Source organism: Bombina bombina, chromosome 5 (genome assembly GCF_027579735.1).
Source record: "Bombina bombina isolate aBomBom1 chromosome 5, aBomBom1.pri, whole genome shotgun sequence".
Classification (NCBI taxonomy): Eukaryota; Metazoa; Chordata; class Amphibia; order Anura; family Bombinatoridae; genus Bombina; species Bombina bombina.
In genome coordinates, this window is record NC_069503.1 from 742887825 (window position 1) to 742909466 (window position 21642).

A 21642-nucleotide genomic window follows, 5' to 3' on the forward strand; every position below is an offset into this window, starting at 1 on the left:
TTCCAAAATATGCAGCCTAGCAATAGTGTTGTTGGGTAGAACCTGTTACAGCCTAGCACCATCTAATCATCTGGCTGTACACTGGTTGACCCAATAAACTGCAAAGCTTTTGGAGTCCTGCTGTTTGATTTGCTATCTCTGTCCCATTCCTTCTTGCACAGCCCAGAAACAGCTGAAACTAAAATGCAGCTCTGAGATTTGGAGTAAGGTAAAAACAGGGGACAATATCCTGTGAAAAAAAATGGAATTTAAACATTGACAAGGAAAGTTGATTGTACTAAAATTATTTGAAAGGTAATTACAAAATACAAATAGCACAGAGGTTAAGTGTGATTTAAGCACTTGCAGTCTCATTTTCAAATGTTCAATTCAGATACCAAATATACTAATTAAATGTATCCTTTATAGATTCTCAAGAGAGGTTATATATAACTAGAAAAGGCTGTCTTGAATTACTACTTTTATAAATGTAAACTGGAAAAAGTAAGTTATTAGAAATATAAAATGCAAGTATAACTTCCCTAGAAAAATGCATTTATCATTTGCTAATGAAAGCTTGTAAACTTATGAATAGCTCATTTTTTTCAGACATTCTTTATATATTGATGGCTTTTTGAATTTGGATTCAATTTTCACTGATCTATTCCACGCAGTGATATAGCTTAAACAAAAAATAATTTGGTCTTAAATCCCAGACAGGAAACAAGAAATGCAAAAGGAAATTAAAAACTCTTAGCTTACCCATGGTTACCCCTGAACAACATATATATAAAACATGTAATTTGAGCTAAAGAATTGGCACAATACACATTTCATGCCTAGCAGTTAATTTTGTTGCTATGATAGAATTATTTGCTAATGATTATCTTTTAAGAAATGAACACAGTCTTTGAATATTATATTTTTACTAGCTGCTGGCTATTGATTTTGAATTAAGGGTATGTTAGATGTGTCACATAGAAAATGAATGCTTCAGTAACAAAAATAGACATGGTTTATAATATAACTCCTTTTACAAAGTGATAATACATACATTTAAAAAAAACATATTGCAGAGAGTTACTAAATAGTTTACACTTTATTCTACAGTATTTGTAGTGCTATCCAATCCCAGAGTTAGGAAAGAGTAAATGTGATTAAACATTAAAATAAATAAATACAATTATAAATGTTTGCTGAACCATCTAATTCTAAACAAATTTCAAATATTAGCTAAATATTCTGACATTCATTTGGAAACAGATGTTATACTGAGTAGAACATTTAAATAAAGTAAAAATGTAAAAAGACATTCAATTTATTATCAAATTGACACTTGAATGTTTCTAATTCAAAAGCTATGTTTGATATATAGATGTTACATAAAATCAAATGTATTATTCGTTTTTAAAAAAAATTGACATTTCCCCTCCCCTTAAAATTCAAATCAATAGTCAAGGTTAAAAAGTTGTTTTGCCATTCAAATGTTAGTTTGAGACATTTGTCTGTTTCTTTGTCTGTAATAAAAGCATTGAGAAATTGCACCCAATGTTTATTCACAGAGTTTAGGCTCCAATTGCAAATCAGTATGCAGGGCATTTAAATTGATTTCAATAGCATTTTAAGAGAATTTTCATAGACCTTTTCAAAATATTTTTTTAAGGAACCAATGGAAATCCACTGCATCATGAACAATAATACATTGTTCTACACTATAAAAGACAATGTTAAAGTGAAGGTCAATTTTCTACTAATCGACTACTGCAATGTGCATTAAGTCATATTCCAGCAATGTAGTCGCTAACTTCTTTTTTGTTTTATATCTTTTGTTTTACAAATAAATCATATTGAAAATTACTACCGTTTCTACCGCGACTCCTCCCCCTGCTCCACTTCCTTGTTTTGCAGTTGTGACAAAGTGAGCGGTCCCACCAGCTCTCTACGTCAGCCCAAAGTGTGTTTACGAGAGTCCCAATAATCTGCGCATGAGTATATTAACTTCAACCGCGCATGCGTCGAACTTTGCAATCGCGTTATTGAAACATAGTATTCAATGAATGTATACATTCATTGAGTACTATGCGATCGTGTCAATCGGCAGCATTTTGTGATAAATTTTGATATAACACATTGTCTGTACAGATTAGAATTTGATAAGTATTGGCCAATATATTACTATTACAATGCTATGAGTATTTACATGTTGATCTTTGTTTTATAGCGTGTTATTTGGTACTATATAATCCAATTATTACGTATATTTATTTGGCATTTTCAATATCTAAAGTAATTCAGGTACATAATCAAAATACAGTAGTTAAATTATAGATTTGTTGCATATTTCATACTTACGTGAAACGCAAGTGGTCCTGTTGTTTTTTGTATCCAATTGTCTTTAGAATATTCAGTAACACAAAGGTGTAGTCCCAGATATGCGTGTCCGGTATAAGATGTGTAACAAAGTCACTGTAGTATGAATATAAACATAACTTTGCAGACACTCAGAATATGTGAATATCAAACAGCCGTGGTGTGGTGTAAGCTTACCCCCCTCCTCTCACATACGAAGCGTCCGGTCCTGGGGGCAGGGTAGGAAAAACCTCAAAACGGTAAACGCAGTGTTCCGGTGGCAACTCCAGCCTGTCCGGTAAGTAGCAAACTGACTGCGTCCGCTATTGGTGCCTGTGATCCCTCGTCAGACTTCCTGGAGGGAGGGGGGCGTGAACCATCTATCCGTCCTCAGTGTAATCTCTTCCCCGATTGGTGGAGATATGTCCTCAGCTCAGTAGCTCACTCCTGATTGGAGGGGAATCAATCCAAGGCGAATCTCATAGTAAACTATGATAGCTGTAGTGTCCGTTCAGCAGTGCGAGTGTCAGGGATTATAACGAGGAGCAGTCTCCTCTCTCAGTGCTCACGCTGGTAGGTCATAGAATCAGCATAAGAAAGAGGAAGCGGAGCACTTAGATAAAGTAAAAAGTTCAATTTTATTATGTCATTTAAAACAAAAAAGTATAAAGGAGATAAAGGGTGCTATTCCTTGCAAAAGGGTTCAGCTCAAACAGCTGCTGACATGTTTCGGCATTCCACCGTTATCAAAGCTGCAGCCATTGGTGAATTGAATAGGACTAGCCTGTCAATCACTTATAGAAAATGGCGGGCAGAGGATAGAACTATACCGGAGGCTATTTAGAAGGTAAAATAAAACATTATTTACTGAGATGTCTAAAAAATGATGAATGAAGGTTGAGCTAGTTCTTGTTAAGGAATAAAACCACGTACGTCACCCGAACTTGACCTTCACTTTAATAAGACTAATTCTAGCTTAGTAGTTATAATGGGGAAAAGGTAGCAGGCAGACGACTGAAGGAAAATAATAATAATAATGTATGTTTTGGTTTGCTACATTATTTTGTTCACTTTACAGATACATACAAACATGTATACAGTACATGCAACAACTTATTACATTTAGTATACGTACACAAACACTACACACAAACACTACACACACACACACACACAAACACTACACACACACAAAAACGCAAACACTACACACACACACACAAATACTACACACACACTTCACACACACTACACACAGACACAAGCACAAAAAACAAATAAGCACCAACACTACACACACACACAAACACTACACACACACACACACAAAAACACTATACAAAGAGACAAACACTACACACACACACACACACTACACACACAAACACTACACACACATTTCACACTACACACACAGACACAAAAAACAAATAAGCACCATTGCTTTTTATATGTTTCCTTTTAATGCAGAACCACTCTCTGTTGCATTAGGCTTTCCCTAGATTGTGTATATATATATATATATATAAACAATATACAATCAGCATTAGCAGTGCTGAGGTCATGCATTGTTTTGCTGTGATCTCATGCGATTTAACTGAAGTCTTGTGAGATTTTATAGTAGACTTCCTAAAACTGAATAGGAAAATAACATGACTGTGTCTGCACATGCCATATGCACACTCACTTGCAATACCTAGGGGATAAAGAGAGCAAAACAGAGGGAGAGAGACAGCAAAAGAGAGGGGGAGAAAGAGCAAAAGAGAGGGAGAGAGAGAGAGAGAGAGAGAGAGAGAGAGCAAAAGAGAGGGAGGAAAAGAGAGGGGGGAGTGAGAGAGCAAAATAGAGAGAAGAGGAGAGAGAGAGCAAAAGAGAGAGCAAAAGAGAGGGGAGAGAGAGCAAAAGAGAGGGGGAGAGAGAGCAAAATAGAGAGGGGGGAGAGAGAGCAGAAGAGAGGGGGGAAGAGAGGGGGTGAGAGAGCAAAATAGAGAGAGGGGAGAGAGAGAGCAAAAGAGAGAGCAAAAGAGAGGGGAGAGAGAGCAAAAGAGAGGGGGAGAGAGAGCAAAATAGAGAGAGGGGGGAGAGAGAGCAGAAGAGAGGGGTGAAGAGAGGGGGTGAGAGAGCAATATAGAGAGAGGGGGAGAGAGAGAGCAAAAGAGAGAGCAAAAGAGAGGGGAGAGAGAGCAAAATAGAGGGGGGAGAAAGAGTAGAAGAGAGGGGGAAGAGAGAGCAAAAGAGAGTGGGCAGAGAGAGCAAAAGAGAGAGGGCAAAGAGAGAGAGCAAGGGATGGAACCACTGTACAGCAAACAGGCTTTAGGACTAGTTGCTATGTAAAAAAAATCTAATTTGATCGTGCATATTCTTCTGGATGGTATTAATAAAACAATACCATTTTAAATAAAGCTTATCAGCTTTATTTTGTATATCATTTAAAACATAATCAGCTAGATTACGAGTTTGGCGTTATGAGTGAAAAAGCAGCTTTATGCTTCATAACGCTGCTTTTCCCTAACGCCGCCATTACAAGTCTTGCAGGTATAGCTGTACCGCACACTTTATGGCCGTCACGCAATGTCAGTACCGCACTTTTAAAAATGTCCTTTTTCAATGGGACTCCCATAGCGCCGGTATTACGAGTTTTGCTGTGAGGCTAAAAAGTGAGTGGTACACCCTATACTGACAAGATTCGTACCGCCATCTGAAGTCAGTAGTTATGAGTTTTACGCTACAAAGCTGTAGCATAAAACTCATAACTAAACTGTCACAAAGTACACTAACACCCATAAACTGAGAGACTTCCGATAGGCGGCGATCCAAGATGGCCACAGGCTCCTGAAGCTCCGTTCAGCTTAGAGCTGAAGTGGCTGTAGATCTTGCCATCCTCTTCTCCCTTGACAATATCTGTGTCCGGGAACTCACTGGGATAAAGGTATGCCATCCCTTGGCCACCGAGAAGGAAGAAAATAAGCCGTTTGGCTCAGTGGCGGGAATATCACCGCCGAGTCTCCCATATCTATTCTTGTTTTGAATAAAATATAAAAAATGGAGTTACACAGCCTTACAGATCACTGCACCGACTCCCTCATCCTGGCTGAATTAAAAGCTGTGCTCCTGCCTAAACTAGACTGCTTGTTGCTCTCCTGCTCTGAGTTGTGCGCAGTAATGAAAATACAGGAACAATCTTACCGGCAGAAGACACGCGCTAGCAGCCTTGCCTCTCAGACTGCAATAGCTAACCCCACATTGCATCCGCAAGAGGATGATACCTACGTAGCTTCAGAACCTTTGCGGGGGAGAGGGGTGATGGCAGCAGTGGAGCCCAAAGCAAATACCTGCAGCACAACTTTCTGGCCGAATGGGGTACTGGAGGTGGGACCACAGATATCATTTCTAGTACACCCAGTGATGGCCCTGGATTTTGTACTGAACCGGGATGGCCTCTCTGCCCGCAGAGCCCACAATTTGTCTGCACGGGGAACTGGCACTTCTGAAATGGACAGGCCTCTTGTCATTCAAATGGCCCACCTGGACGGAAACCAGCATGGCGGTTGTCGCCCCACGCAAACAGGCCGCGTTCCTTTAAAATGTGGCTACCTAACTCTGACCCGTGTTGGAATCGGGTAATCTACCCACCTGACCCTACTCACTTGTTGCAGGGCCACAGTTTCTCTGTATTTCTGGCTACCTGCAGATGAAGGAAATCGGGGAGGATTTTTATTGAGCTGGCTTTTATGGCACCTGGACTGACACACTTCTATAAACCTAACCGGCTCTTTCAGATTCGACAAGCATAGCGCTGAGTTTTAAGATAAGCACATGGCCTCCCTTTGTTATTTTATTAAATGAATGGGGTGGTGCTGTCAGTTCTCCGTGCAGACTTATATTAGTTCTAAACAGGGAACTCTGTGTTGACCCTGTGGACATAGAGAGTTGTAAAGGCAGTAACGCTGGGTTAATATCTAAGGCATGGACTCAGATCCTACAACTAACCTTTCTGGGACTTGAATGTATTGTATATAACAAAGAATCGCTTACTGTTTTGGATTCCTGTTTTTCCCCTTTGTTATGACATAATATTTATCTGCACCTATAGTCTGTTGTCAGGATGCATTTCTATTTGTTCATGACCTCTTACATTTACAAAAAAAAAAAGACTAGTGTGTCTCTCTTATGCTAGGTCCTAATGTTTACTGTTGCCCCAATAATGATGCTCTATGCTTGCTTCTCAGTTTAAATTACTTTTTGCCCATTATTATGCATATTATTTTATCCTGCTGTGTAAGATCCTAGCTGTGACTATCATCACATTAAGGTCTCCCTATCCTGCTGATATCCTAACATATTCATATTTCATATGCCCCTAGATTGAAATCAGCATATTGCTCCCACACTCTTGGCTAGGGGACACTTACCTAATTATCTGACAGCATTACAAAACACTACTAAACTTTGTATTTAAACCGTCATACCCTGGAATTTGGTGGCGGAAGAATATGACTGTAATCACCCAAATTTATACATAGCTTAAATTGTAGGATAACTGGCATCTTGGAATAGCTGCCTATATCTGTTCAAGTATATCTTGTAGGTATCTGTTAGACAGCAGATGCCCTAATTTGTTCTTATCTTGGCCATGCTGTGTGTTGCTGTTCCACATGTGTTTTTGTTTTTAGTTTTATTAGTGTAATTTTTTTTTTATTTTTATTTTTTTCTTATTATTATTTTTGTTGTTGTTTTTGTTGTTAATCCCTAATTGACAATATATGTAAGATAGCTGGTGACTTGTAACTATACGTATCCACAAAAATTTACTCATTACAGGCAGCACCAGCCGATAGATGTTAGTGAAAAATGGTTAGTTATCTTCAATGAATTCCATCACCTTGTTTAAAATCCTAATATGGCTATTTCATATGAACCCTGGTTGTCCCCAATAACGTGATCTCTTGCAGTGACACCCATATTCAAGAGAGTCGCAGTTTAACATCATTGTAATTCAGCCTCATCCACATCTTTTAGTAAAAATATATTCAGGCTGATGCAGGTTCATGGCCTAATTAAATGCATAAGCTGGTTTATCCTGCAATACTGGATAGCATATATTGTGTCCTTTCTCCTATATATATAATGGGGATGACATACATCTCCGGATCAATTGGGGAGGTGTTTAGATTATATATTTAGTTTGATAAAGTTGTTTTGTTTATTAGTATATATATATATATATATATATAAAAAAAAAATAAGAAACACGGGTTATACATGAACGGATGTCTAGCTAACCTGATAAGGCTCCTCTTACAAGAAGAATCTCTTTGTTTGAGCATTATCGGAGGACTATATGGTTTGCTATATATAGAAAATGGAAACACAGTCCGCAGCCCTTCCGTGATACCAGCGGTAATAACTGTACTGTAGCCATTGACATAGGTAATACTTATTTCAAATGTGTATTGTGAATGTCTATAATTTTACTCTGTTTATGCATATATTTGTATAGCTGTACCTGTGTTTCTTTAATAAAAAAGAATTAAAAAAAAAAAAAAAACACCCATAAACTACCTATTAACCCCTAAACCGCCGCCCTCCCACATCAAAAACACTATTTAATTAACCCTTAATCTGCCGTCCGCCCACTCCACCACTGTAATAAACCTATTAACCCCTAAACCTATCCCTAACGTAACCCTAACCCTAACACCCCCTAACTAAAATATAATTAAAATAAATCTAAATAAAACCTACTATTAATAACTAATTCCTATTTAAAACTAAATACTTACTTACCTGTAAAATAAAACCTAAACTGAGTTACACTAACACCTAACATTACAATAAAATTAAATAAATTAAATTAACAAAATACATTTATCTAAATTACAAAAAAATAAACACTAAATTACACAAAATAAAAATGGCCCTTAAAAGGGCCTTTTGCTTGGCATTGCCCCAAATAAATCAGCTCTTTTACCTGTAAAAAAAATACAAACAACCCCCCAACAGTAAAACCCACCACCCACACAACCAAACCCCCCAAATAAAATCCTATCTAAATAAACCTAAAAAAGGGCATTTGGATGGGCATTGCCCTTAAAAGGGCATTTTGCTCTTTTATATTGCCCAAAACCCTAAGCTAAAAATATTACCCACCCTATAAACCCTTAAAAAAACCTAACACTAACCCCCTACGATCCACTTACAGTTTTTGAAGACATCCATCCTCATCCAGGCGGCAGAAGTCTTCATTCAAGCGGGCAGAAGTCTTCATCCAGACGGCATCTTCTATCTTCATCCATCCAGCGCAGAGCGGGTCCATCTTCAAGACATCTGGCGCGGAGCATCCTCTTCTTCTGATGGCTGTTGAAGAATGAAGAATCCATTTAAATGATGTCATCCAAGATGGCGTTCCTTACATTCTGATTGGCTGATAGAATTCTATCAGCCAATAGGAATTAAGGGGGGGAAAATCCTATTGGCTATTGCAATCAGCCAATAGGATTGAGCTTTCATCCTATTGGCTGATCCAATCAGCCAATAGGATTGAGCTTGCATTCTATTGGCTATTCCAATGGGGGTTTGGTTGTGTGGGTGGTGGGTTTTACTATTAGGGAAGTTGCTTGTATTTTTTTTTTACAGGTAAAAGAGCTGATTTCTTTGCGGCAATGCCAAGCAAAGGGCCCTTTTAAGGGCCATTGGCAGATTAGTGTAGGCTATGTTTTTTTTTTTTTTTTTTTTTTTTTTTTAATTTTGATAGGGCTATTAGATTAAGAGTAATTTGTTTTTATTTTTGATAATTTCTTTTTTTATTTTGTGTAATTTAGTGTTTATTTTTTTTGTAATTTAGATAAATGTATTTTGTTAATTTAATTTATTTAATTGTATTGTAATGTTAGGTATTAGTGTAACTCAGGTTAGGTTTTATTTTACAGGTAACTTTGTATTTATTTTAACTAGGTAGCTAGTAAATAGTTAATAACCTGTGAAATAAAAATAAAACCTAAGATAGCTACAATTTAACTATTAGTTATATTGTAGCTAGCTTAGGGTTTATTTTACAGGTAAGTAAGTATTTAGTTTTAAATAGGAATTATTTAGTTATTAATAGTAAGTTTTATTTAGAATTATTTTAATTATAATTAATTATAATTATATAAAGTTAGAGGTGTTAGGGTTACGTTAGGGTTAGGGTTAGACTTAGGGTTACGTTAGGGGTTAATATATTTATTTAGCGTTAGTGATGTGGGAGGCCAGAGGTTTAGGGATTAATAACTTTAGTATAATGGCGGCGGCGACATTGGGGGCAGCAGATTAGGGTTTAATAAGTGTAAGTAGGTGTCGGCGATGTTGGGGGCAGCAAATTAGGGGTTAATAAGTGTAATGTAGGTGTCGGCTATGTCGGGGGAGGCAGATTAGGGGTGTTTAGACTCGGGGTTTATGTTAGGGTGTTAGGTTTAAACATACAATTTTTTTCCCCATAGACATAAATGGGGCTCCGTTACGGAGCTTTACGCTCCGTGATTGCAGGTGTTATGATTTTTTTTATGTCTATGGGAAAATCGTGCATGAGCATGTCAAAACACTGCTTGTATTTGGGTGAGGTATGGAGCTCAACGCAACCATATCGCCCGCACAAGATGGTTTTTTGCAAACCTGTAATAGCAGTGCTATGAAAGGTGAGCGGTGAAAATAACTTGCAAATTATTATCGAGCCAGCCATAACACAAAACTCATAATCTGGCTGAATGTTTTTCTATTATAATCTGCTGAATCATCATAGTGTTTAAATTTTGTATTGAAGTGATTATTTTCTTGTACCAATAATCTTAGAATAGCTCAAAACATAATCTGTTCTATCCCCAGGCTAATAAAATGGGTGAAGATACGAGAAACCCAGAACTAAACCATTTTCCCAAAGTTATTAATTTTGGGTCAGTTCCAGAAATATTGGATTATAATCTGGATAAGGATATCTACATATTATGGAACAATTTTGACATAATTCATTCCATTTTGAAACTTTGTTAGGGGTAAGATAATCTCTATGTTATATTCTTTTTTGAGATCCCCTTAATTCAGTGGACATTGTTGATTCCCTCACTATTTTAAAGCAATACAGGTACTATCCATTAAATATTTATTATAGAAGAGGATTTTTATTTTTAATTGTGCATAGGTTTAAATATCTGTATATACAATCCAGTACAGCTGGGGATGTTATTTACTATTGCCTATGCAATATAGGTTAGCATGATAATTAGTATTAGAGTATAAAGGGAACACTTATGAAACTATAAACCCAAGTGGGCTGTAAATAATACCTTGGTAGCAGTGATTTAATAGTTTGTTAACAGTAGGTTAAAAGGTGTCAATACTATGGATGCCTGATAGGAGTTTAAATGCTTTATTGTTAGGATTTTGTGTAGTTTATTAGGTGGCCATGCAACGAAGTTGCAGGACAACCTATTGTTATTGTTAGGATTATTATTAATCTTTTTATTCCACCAAGCTTTTTATTCAATTTCCCATAACTGCTTAACTGCTTGTGCAAAGCTCTTGAAATCAGGTATGCTGGTACATCCTATTGCTCTGCTACATCTCATGCAAAATTGAACTCATAGGTCATATGCTCTGGCAGCCATATTGCTTTTTGCGACAAATTTCGACAAACGCTTAAAAATCTTTAGCTCTGGAACTGCTTATGTTACAACTTTGAAACTTGCAGTGCTTAGTGCTACTATGACCTAGATTTGCTGTTGCTCAAGAGAAGTGCCTCGGTCACATGATGTGGCAGCCATCTTGCATTTTGCGAAAATCTTCAAGCATCTTCTCTTAAACCGCTTAGTGCAATGATGCACAATTTTGCACAAATGCTCCTTGCAAGGTCCTCTACCAAGTTTGTTCAAACTGCGATTTTTCCATAATCAACATGGCTGCTGCGAGACATTAACCTTTTTATCGCCATTTAATTGCGTAATTTTGCACTTTATACATTAGTTTTACAATGTTTAACAATATTACAGTGTAATAGACACATGATATATAGTGTAAATAACAGCACACACAGAAATGAGGGGGAGTGGACCACAGTGACACACAGAAAAGATAAGTCAAAGCCAAACTTCTATAAAAGAGAGGGTTATATTAATAACAATGAACAACACATTTAGAGAGAAACTTATGATAACACTGACTCCAGACCATTCCACACGAATCAAAGATGGGGAGCAGACAGTCATAATGAGACCCCGTATAGACATCAAAATAGAAGGCATTGGAACAATTATCGCCGAAACATAGTGAGAGACCATTGGTAGGGGAACAGAAACACAAATCCGAACCATAGGATGAGACAACAAAATAGGGAACACTATCACTCTAGCTATGAGAGACAACCAAATAGGGAATATTACCAATCCAATTATGAGGGACTATATTACTACAAGGACAACTTCCCACCCCCAAGATGGAACCAAGAAAGCAGATCCACATATGGTTATAATCGACCACCAAGATGGAATCAAGGCAATAGATCTACATACGAATATAATTAATCTCCAGGATGGAGCAAGAATGAAAGACCCATCTATGGGAACTGGCATCATCATCACTCCCAAAGAAGAGACCAAGGAGAAAATTAAATACAAATCAGAACCATTATTATAATAACAGAGACCATCAGTATCAAAAGGACATACCTAATACACCAAACTAAAGACCTCATGAAGACATCATAGAATGGAAGACGTACGGATCGCACACAAGGGAACAAGACCACCACTTATAAAGTAGGCTTTAAGAACCAAGATGCAAGTCCAATTGCCTCCACTTCCAAGAATTCTTTTTAGAATCACATCAGAAAACCACCAAGAAACTGGAAAGGACATCCACGAAAAGAAAAATGTCGAACCCATACGATCCCCAGGTCCCAACCGAAAAAAGAAAAAACACAGAGGGAAGAGAGGTTGAAAGAGAGTGAGAATTCCATCCTTAACTATGGGCTCTCCTTTGCCCCTTCAAAAAGTCTCAACAAATTTGAGACGTTTATTAACGTTAAGGAATTCGTGAGGAAATTAATGTCAAAACGACACTTTATGAGGTCACCTTTGGAACAACCACAGGGAGTCCCTACAACCAATACTCTATCCAATATGGATAACTATCGACACACGGATCTCAAGCCAAGATCCACATTCTATCCAGTAGCAAGCAAAGGGAGCACAATTGAGTATTTTGAGACCATAGTGTGTAATGAATTGAAGAACATCCATCACACTAAGCTCACCAAGCATAAACAGAACCTATCAAAGAGCCAAATGAATACCATTAAGACCCTTGAGAAGAACAGGGGTCTGGTGATTAAACCTGCGGACAAGGGAGGGGGCATTGTAATCCTCAATAAGGAGGACTACGAGGCCGAATGTAACAGGATTTTATCTGACAGAGAAACGTATGAGGTCCTAAGGAATAACCCAGTGGTAGAGTTTAAGAAAGAAATTGATCAGATCTTGGGGGAGGCTAGTGAAAAGAATATACTCAACAGTAAAGAATTCCGATACATAGGAATCAAGCATCCCATCACCCCGGTGTTCTACTACCTCCCCAAGATCCACAAGTCACTCCACCAACCACCAGGAAGACCTATCATCTCTGGCATAGGATCTCTAACAAGAAACTTATCGGAGTATCTAGATAAGAACCTTCAGAAATATGTTGTGACCTTACCTTCATACATATGGGATTCAACTCAAGTACTAAATATCCTAGAAAACATTAATTGGGAAGAGGGTTATTTACTCATTACCTGTGATGTGGCTTCCCTCTACACAAGCATACCACACGATGGAGGTATAGAGGCGGTACAATACTTCCTGAACAAAGATGCCACCATACCAGAAGCTCAGAAACAATTCATTCTAGATGGAATTTCATATATACTTACACACAATTACTTCAACCACAATGGCACATTCTACAGGCAGCTATGTGGCACAGCCATGGGGACCAGGTTCGCGCCTAGCTACGCCAACCTTTACATGGGCCAATGGGAAATGATTTTCTGGGACTCTTGCCCAGCAGGCACGGACCTGGTCTCCTACCATCGATATATAGATGACATCTTAATGATCTGGAAGGGTACGAGAGAAGATTTGGAATATACTATCCATGTTATGAACAACAATACCCAAAACCTTAAATTCACACACGAAATCAGCAGTTCAGAAAACACTTTTTTGGATCTAAAGATCACAGTGGAAGACAACAAAATAAAGACTTCAACATATTTTAAACCTGTGGACTGCAACAACTACATACACATCAATAGTTGCCACCACACCAGGTGGAAACAGAACATTCCAAAGGGGCAATTACTTAGGCTCAAGAAGAACTGCTCGGACCCCAAACTATGGGAGAAACAAGCTGAGACTCTCAAAACGCGATTCCTGGAAAGAGGATATGAAGAAGAGACACTAAATAGAGAGATTGAGATAGTCAGAAAAAGAGATCGAAAGGAACTCCTCAAATATAAGGATAAGAAGACCAATATCCCAAATGAAAATGACTCTATTGATGTAGCATTTATAACACAATACAGTGAAAAAAGTCCATGATGTTTTTGGCAACAATGTAAAAGGGTTCTATCCATGCATAAGCTGTAAAGCATGTAAGAGGGGTTTAAAGATCAAGAAATATCAATCCAAACACTCAGGGATGGAATATAAAATAAAAGACCTTATAAGATGTAATAGTAAAGGTGTAATTTACATAATCCAGTGCAGTTGTGGACTACAATACGTGGGCCAAACTTCAAGGCTATTGAGAGATAGAATACGTGAGCACATCTTACAGGTTGAACATGGCAACACGGAGACCGCCATGTAGAGGCACTTCACCATTCACCATAAAAGCAATCTGAAGGATCTAAAATATTTTGGGATCCAATTGGTGAAACCAAATTGGAGAGGTGGAGACTATGAGAAAAAACTCTTAGTATCTGAATCCAGATGGATTTTTGAACTCGACTGCCTCTACCCCAAGGGTCTTAACAACAAAGAGGACCTATCACACCTATTATATCTTAATAAGTAGAGCCCTCTAGGTCCCTCATGGTGTCCTCTTATATCCACCTGATACAGTGTATATTCCCATGCACGACCACCACTTGTCTCGATGATTAGCTAGAATCCCATTTTAATAGTGATTAAACTCTACATCTGGATAATAATATATGCAATTTTAGACTAATTTCGAATAAGAGAAAGAATTCTAGACAATCAATCTCAAATGAAACGATGAAGTGCAGATACTTTTTAAACATTTACATAACCACTATAGATGGTGATATAAAACAAGTACCGCCATCCAGTCTAATACTGCTAATTATATCCAGTCATAGATTGGTTCTATTACAACAAATCCCCTTCTAAAGTCTATATATAGAATGAGAGAACTTATATGGATTCTCATAAAAAAATTTATAAATAGATTTTTATACTATTTTTTATATTTTTCAGATTTTTTCTTCTCAGCCCACATATTCCCCATTGGTACATTTATTAAAGGGACATAAAACCCACATTTTTTCTTTCATGATTCAGATAGAGTATGCAATTTTAAACAACTTTCTTATTTACTTCTATTGTCTAATTTGCTTCAATCAATTGATATTCTTTGCTGAAAAGCATATCTAGATAGACTCAGTAGCTGCTGTTTGGGTGCTGCACAAAGATGCCTCGTGTGATTGGCTTACACATGTGCATTGCTATTTCTTCAACAAAGTATATCTAAAGAATAAAGCAAATTAGATAATAGAAGTAAATTGGAATGTTGTTTAAAATTGTATTCTCTACTTGAAGCATGAAAGAAAAAAATTGGGTTTAGTGTCCCTTTAACGTCTGTCTAGCAATCTGGATTTGTAGTTATAGGTCTATGGAACAACAACACACCATAGCTTGATAGGGAACATTAGCTACTCTAAATATTACCTATCCTACTGAATAGAGTACCACAGTAATATGCAGTCCACCGTACAATAGGTTTCTATTCTTATCTATCTTTCTCATTTTAGAAGGCACAGGATTGAAGTCCTTATACAATGTCCCTAGTCACTTTAGACATTTATGCATAAATAATCTATTTGAAATATATTATTTTTTAGTTAATATGTATAGTCTTCACTGGAGAAACCTTCAGATAAAGAACCTTCATATTGATTTTAATAACACTATGATGTATTCAAATTAAACCACACACAGGAAGTAGTTTATACATAGGTTTATTATTCAATCCCTGGATTCATATTACATACAGGAAGTAGTTAATACACAAGTTCACGAAAACCGGAAGTAAGGGTACTTTCCCTTCCGGTTACTATTACCAACAAACAATATAAATTTGGCGAAATAGTCTCTCCTGTTGTTCCCCTACACACAGGAAATAGTTAACACACAAGTTCAAGAATACCGGAAGTAAGGGTATTTTCCCCTCCTGTCACTATTAACATTAAACTATATAGATTTGGTGAATATTCTCTTTCCCTTTGCCTCGATGACATCATACACTATTAAGACCAATAGACTTGATAAGATTACACATATCCCACATAGGGATTAGTCAGTTGTCACATCCGGAAATAACAAACATATGGACATTTCCGGTCCCCATCATTGTGTGACGACTTCCAGTTTGGTGAAAAAGCTCAACATCCGGTTTCCATTTACACCAGACCACATCCGGTTTAGCGGAAACATCATAATTCCGGTTCTAACCTTACCAATAACAGTAAGAAATACCAAATAACAACACTAGCAAGTGATTAACAATAATAACATTTAGGAAAAGTACAACTATATACAAAGGGATATTACTAATAAAAATATTTAACCAAAATATTTAACCAACGAATATAGAGTCCCAATACAATGTAGATGGAAGGTCACTTTTCCACATCCGGTTTTGTAATGAATATCTGGGTCATAGAGTCACTAAATTGGCGCAATTGAGACACTTTTGGCGCCATTTGGTTATTCAAACAAGTAAAAAAGGAGCACTCTCACCAACCATATATCAGTCTTGAAAAAGGCCCTATTGGTGGGCTGAAACGCGTTGACATATATGGTGAGTTACATTTTGATTAACTAGAGTTTTTTTACAAACGTTACTGCTCTATGTTGTACCATTTCTTTTTTCACAGGTTTGGAATTTTTTGTTCTTTTTTGTTCATATTAGAGCACTACCAAGAATCTAATTAACACTGTGTATCATTTTCACAATTTCTACACATTTTTTGGCTTGAAATTTTAAACCACCTTTGAGGAATTACTTTCAACACCATTTTTTTCAACATTGACTTTTTTATCCACAATTTTTGTACATTTTTGTACATTTGTTTTTGTTTTTTGTTCTTTTCACTTGGAATACACTACACATTTGGATCAGTTGGATCATAGGACATCTTTTCACCTATTGGACTATTGGACTTGGTCTTTTATTGTTTTTTAAGAATTATTGTTTTTTTAAGTATTTTCAAGTATTATAAATCTCACTAAATTTCACTTTTTCACAACACTGTATCAGGATCAGTACGTTTTAACACTCTCTGTACACACAGCATCATCTATACAACCATATTCATTGCTCCTGTTGTGTACCTTAGACCCCGGAGGGGTCACCCTTGTTTTTATCTGTTTTTTTATCTGTTTTATTACTCTCATATTTGTCTATTTGTTTTTAATAATTGTACCATGGATCCATGTATTTATATGCTTTTGTAACTCTTATATCACTTGATTTTATTCATGAGATTAAATTATATTTTTATATACACACTTCTATCCCCTCTACACTCCTGATTTACTCTTGCTGACCTGGCCTTTCACTTAGGCGCTCCTTACATTTCCGTATTTCCTGTCAAACTCATATTGGGTAACTAGGGACCCATTCGTAAGGGAGCTTCAGGTCCTAAGTTAGCGCTGTCGGATAAACATAATATTTGGTCTAGAGTCACAGTTGTTCATGTTGAAGGAATTGGTCACAAGCTGTGGCAGCCATATTGGTTTATGTGAACATTTTGAAAATGTGTTTTCTTTCCAACCGCTTATGTTAAAGCTGTGCAATTTGCTGTATAACCATATATTGTCACCTAGAGTAACATCTGATCGTGATGAAAGCATTGGTCATATGGTGGGGCAGCCATCTTGAAAAACGCAAACATTTCAAAAATGTGTTTTCTTTTCAACTGCTAATGTTAGAATTGTAAAAACTTCTATAAAACTTTATATTGTCACTTAGCTGCTTGTATGTCATTGCAATGTCAATGCGCATGGCCACCTCTATCGCTGCTTGCAGCTATATTTCTGATTGTTACTGTGTTGCTGAATGTTATATTTGTTTTTATTAGTGCAGCCTGATGTAAGACCATGGTTTCCATGGTATTTAAAAGCACTAATATTTTGTACTCCACTTGTAATCTATCCCAATGCATTCAAGTAGGATAAAATCATTATTTGATATTTAAATTTTATCTAATATTGCAAAGTTACTGGACAGTATGCATTAAAATATTATATTATCTAACATACACATATATGTTTATATAAGGTATCCAATTCATGAAAACTCTATAGATACGTACACTACTTATAATTATGGTTAAACAATTAAATATACATAACATGTTATTTTATATTTCTGGTCTTGCTTGACTTGAAGAGTATAATTTAATAAAGCTGATGCAAATTAGCTCATATACTTATTCATTATGTAGTGATTTTAATGGCAGAAACTATGATTATATTCATTAGTTTAAAGTTTGCCTTTGAGCCTTTAAAGTGTCAGTGTAACAACTTTTTTTAATATACTAATATACTGATACAAAAATTAGGTTATAGTTATTTGACATAATATCTTTTATATACTAGACTTTTTCATGTGTTATGCAGTTAAAGGCACAATAATCCCCTTGATATTTTTATTTAAAATATTTAGTTATGCATAATGAAACAACTTTGCATTATATTGTCATTATTTATTTTGCTCCATTTTTATGTCATTTAGATCTGAAAATGTAGTAATTTCTAATTCTCTGAATTTGAAATGCACCTTCTGACTTCTCAAGGCTCATCTGCTACATATCTGTCCCTGATTGGTTTTAGCTAAAACAATTGTAAAACAATGTCTTTTATACTTACATAATGATCATGACAAGCTTTGTTGTCTGTGGAAGAAAGTTCAGATTGTCTTCTCCAAATAAGGCAAATGGTTGGTGGAGTTTGGTTACTGAAAAATGATTGCAATAAAAAGGATGTAAATTTGTTATAAAACATTAACACTTGGCTTTCATTATTCTATAGCAACACAACATAAATTTCTTGTAATTACAAGGTGTTTACTGTCCTTATTACTAATAATGTTTTGTCCTCTCATTTTTTCTCTCTTTGTGATACTGATATGTGCCAAATCTAATACATTGCATTTGTATTACTATGTCTCTCTCTCTCCCCAGGTGGAACAGACTGTGGGTATTTTATTTCTTCTTCACATCAGCTATACATAATATGAAAGCAAATATTTGTTCCATCATTGGACCAGATCTGTCATTGATTACACAAAAGGTCAGTAGCTTCTGCACACCTTTCCATACATAATGCAGTACAAATAGAGTAGCAAACATGATTATATAACAATATAAAAAACATTCCATCAGGTTAAAACATGTTAACTTATAAGTAAAAAGACAGTACAGAGGTGCACTTGATCACTGTTAACTGGGTCTCCCTAATCTACATATACAATAATGTATCTGCAAATCCTTTTCCTGGGGAAATAATAAAATACAGGGGAAAAAATTGGACATAAATAATGGAAAAACTTTTTAAATACAAATAATACAAGTAAATATAGAACAATTGAAAAACATAATTCATGTGAGAATTTACCTGATAAATTCATTAATTTCATATTGGCAAGAGTCCATGAGCTAGTGATGTATGGGATATACAATCCTACCAGGAGGGGCAAAGTTTCCCAAACCTCAAAATGCCTATAAATACACACCTCACCACACCCACAATTCAGTTTAACGAATAGCCATGTAGTGGGGTGATAAAGAAAAGAGTAAAAAGTATCAACAAAGTAATTTGGAAATAATTGTGCTTTATACAAAAAAATCATAACCACCATAAAATGGGTGGGCCTCATGGACTCTTGCCAATATGAAATAAATTAATTTATCAGGTAAGTTCGCACATAAATTATGTTTTCTTTCATGTAATTGTCAAGAGTCCATGAGCTAGTGACATATGGGATAGCAATAACCAAGATGTGGATCTCCACGCAAGAGTCAATAGAGAGGGAGGGATAAAATAAAAACAGCCATTTTTCGCTGAAAAAAAATTATTCCACAACCCAAAATATAAGTTTATTCTCATAAATTAAAAGAAAAACTTAAAACTTAAAACATAAGTAGAAAAATCAAACTGAAACAGCTGCCTGAAGAATTTTTCTACCAAAAACTGCTTCCGAAAAAGCAAATACATCAAAACGGTAGAATTTAGTAAATGTATGCAAAGAAGACCAGTCAGTGCTGGGTAGGATGTGGATGGAGCTCTGGGCACTTGCTGAAGAGGTTCTGCTAGCAGGCTTGGTGCTGATGGCTATAATCTAATAACTGTCTATTTGACCTTCCCATACCCAAGAACTCTACACAAATTTAAAAAAATGATACACAGGGCTGCTGCTACAAAAGTAAAGAAAGATTTATTGCAATTTCCAGTGTTCGTAGTGTATGGGACACTTGTTTTGTCTACACTGTTGCTACTCAACTCCTTCGGAAGCTTGGAAGAAAGGTGTGTGTGCCTAACGGATCGTGATTGACGACTCACGTGACTGTTGGAGGCTTGCTGTATGCCATTGTTTGGTCTTCCGGGCGACTGTGGAGGTCCCGGTCTGTGTTACTAGGCACATCGTGGTGCCGCTCCATTTGTAAGAATTCTATCTGCCTGCTACCTTACGCCTAGATTTAGAGTTCTGCGGCCAAAGGGGTGCGTTAGCTACGCATGCTTTTTTCTGGCCGCACCTTTTAAATACCGCTGGTATTGAGAGTTCACAGAATGGCTGCGTTAGGCTCCAAAAAAGGAGCGTATAGCATATTTAACGCAACGTCAACTCTCGATATCAGCGGTGCTTACGGACGCGGCCAGCTTAAAAAACGTGCTTGTGCACGATTCCCCCATAGAAAACAATGGAGCTGTTTGAGCTGAAAAAAAACCTAACACCTGCAAAAAAGCTGCGTTCAGCTCCTAACGCAGCCCCATTGTTTCCTATGGGGAAACACTTCCTACGTCTGCACCTAACACTCTAACATGTACCCCGAGTCTAAACACCCCTAACCTTACACTTATTAACCCCTATTCTGCCGCCCCCGCTATCGCTGACCCCTGCATATTATTATTAACCCCTAATCTGCTGCTCCGTAAACCGCCGCTACTTACATTATCCCTATGTACCCCTAATCTGCTGCCCCTAACACCGCCGACCCCTATATTATATTTATTAACCCCTAATCTGCCCCCCACAACGTCGCCTCCACCTGCCTACACTTATTAACCCCTAATCTGCCGAGCGGACCACACCGCTATTATAATAAAGTTATTAACCCCTAATCCGCCTCATTAACCCTATAATAAATAGCATTAACCCCTAATCTGCCCTCCCTAACATTGCCGACACCTAACTTCAAACATTAACCCCTAATCTGCCGACTGGAGCTCACTGCTATTCTAATAAATGTATTAACCCCTAAAGCTAAATCTAACCCTAACACTAACACCCCCCTAAGTTAAATATAATTTAAATCTAACAAAATAAATTAACTCTTATTAAATAAATTATTCCTATTTAAAGCTAAATACTTACCTGTAAAATAAATCCTAATATAGCTACAATATAAATTATAATTATATTATAGCTATTTTAGGATTTATATTTATTTTACAGGTAACTTTGTATTTATTTTAACCAGGTACAATAGCTATTAAATAGTTAAGAACTATTTAATAGCTAAAATAGTTAAAATAATTACAAAATTACCTGTAAAATAAATCCTAACCTAAGTTACAATTAAACCTAACACTAACCTATCAATAAATTAATTAAATAAAATACCTACAATTACCTACAATTAAACCTAACACTACACTATCAATACATTAATTAAATACAATATCTACAAATAAATACAATGAAATAAACTAACTAAAGTACAAAAAATAAAAAAGAACTAAGTTACAAAAAATAAAAAAATATTTACAAACATCA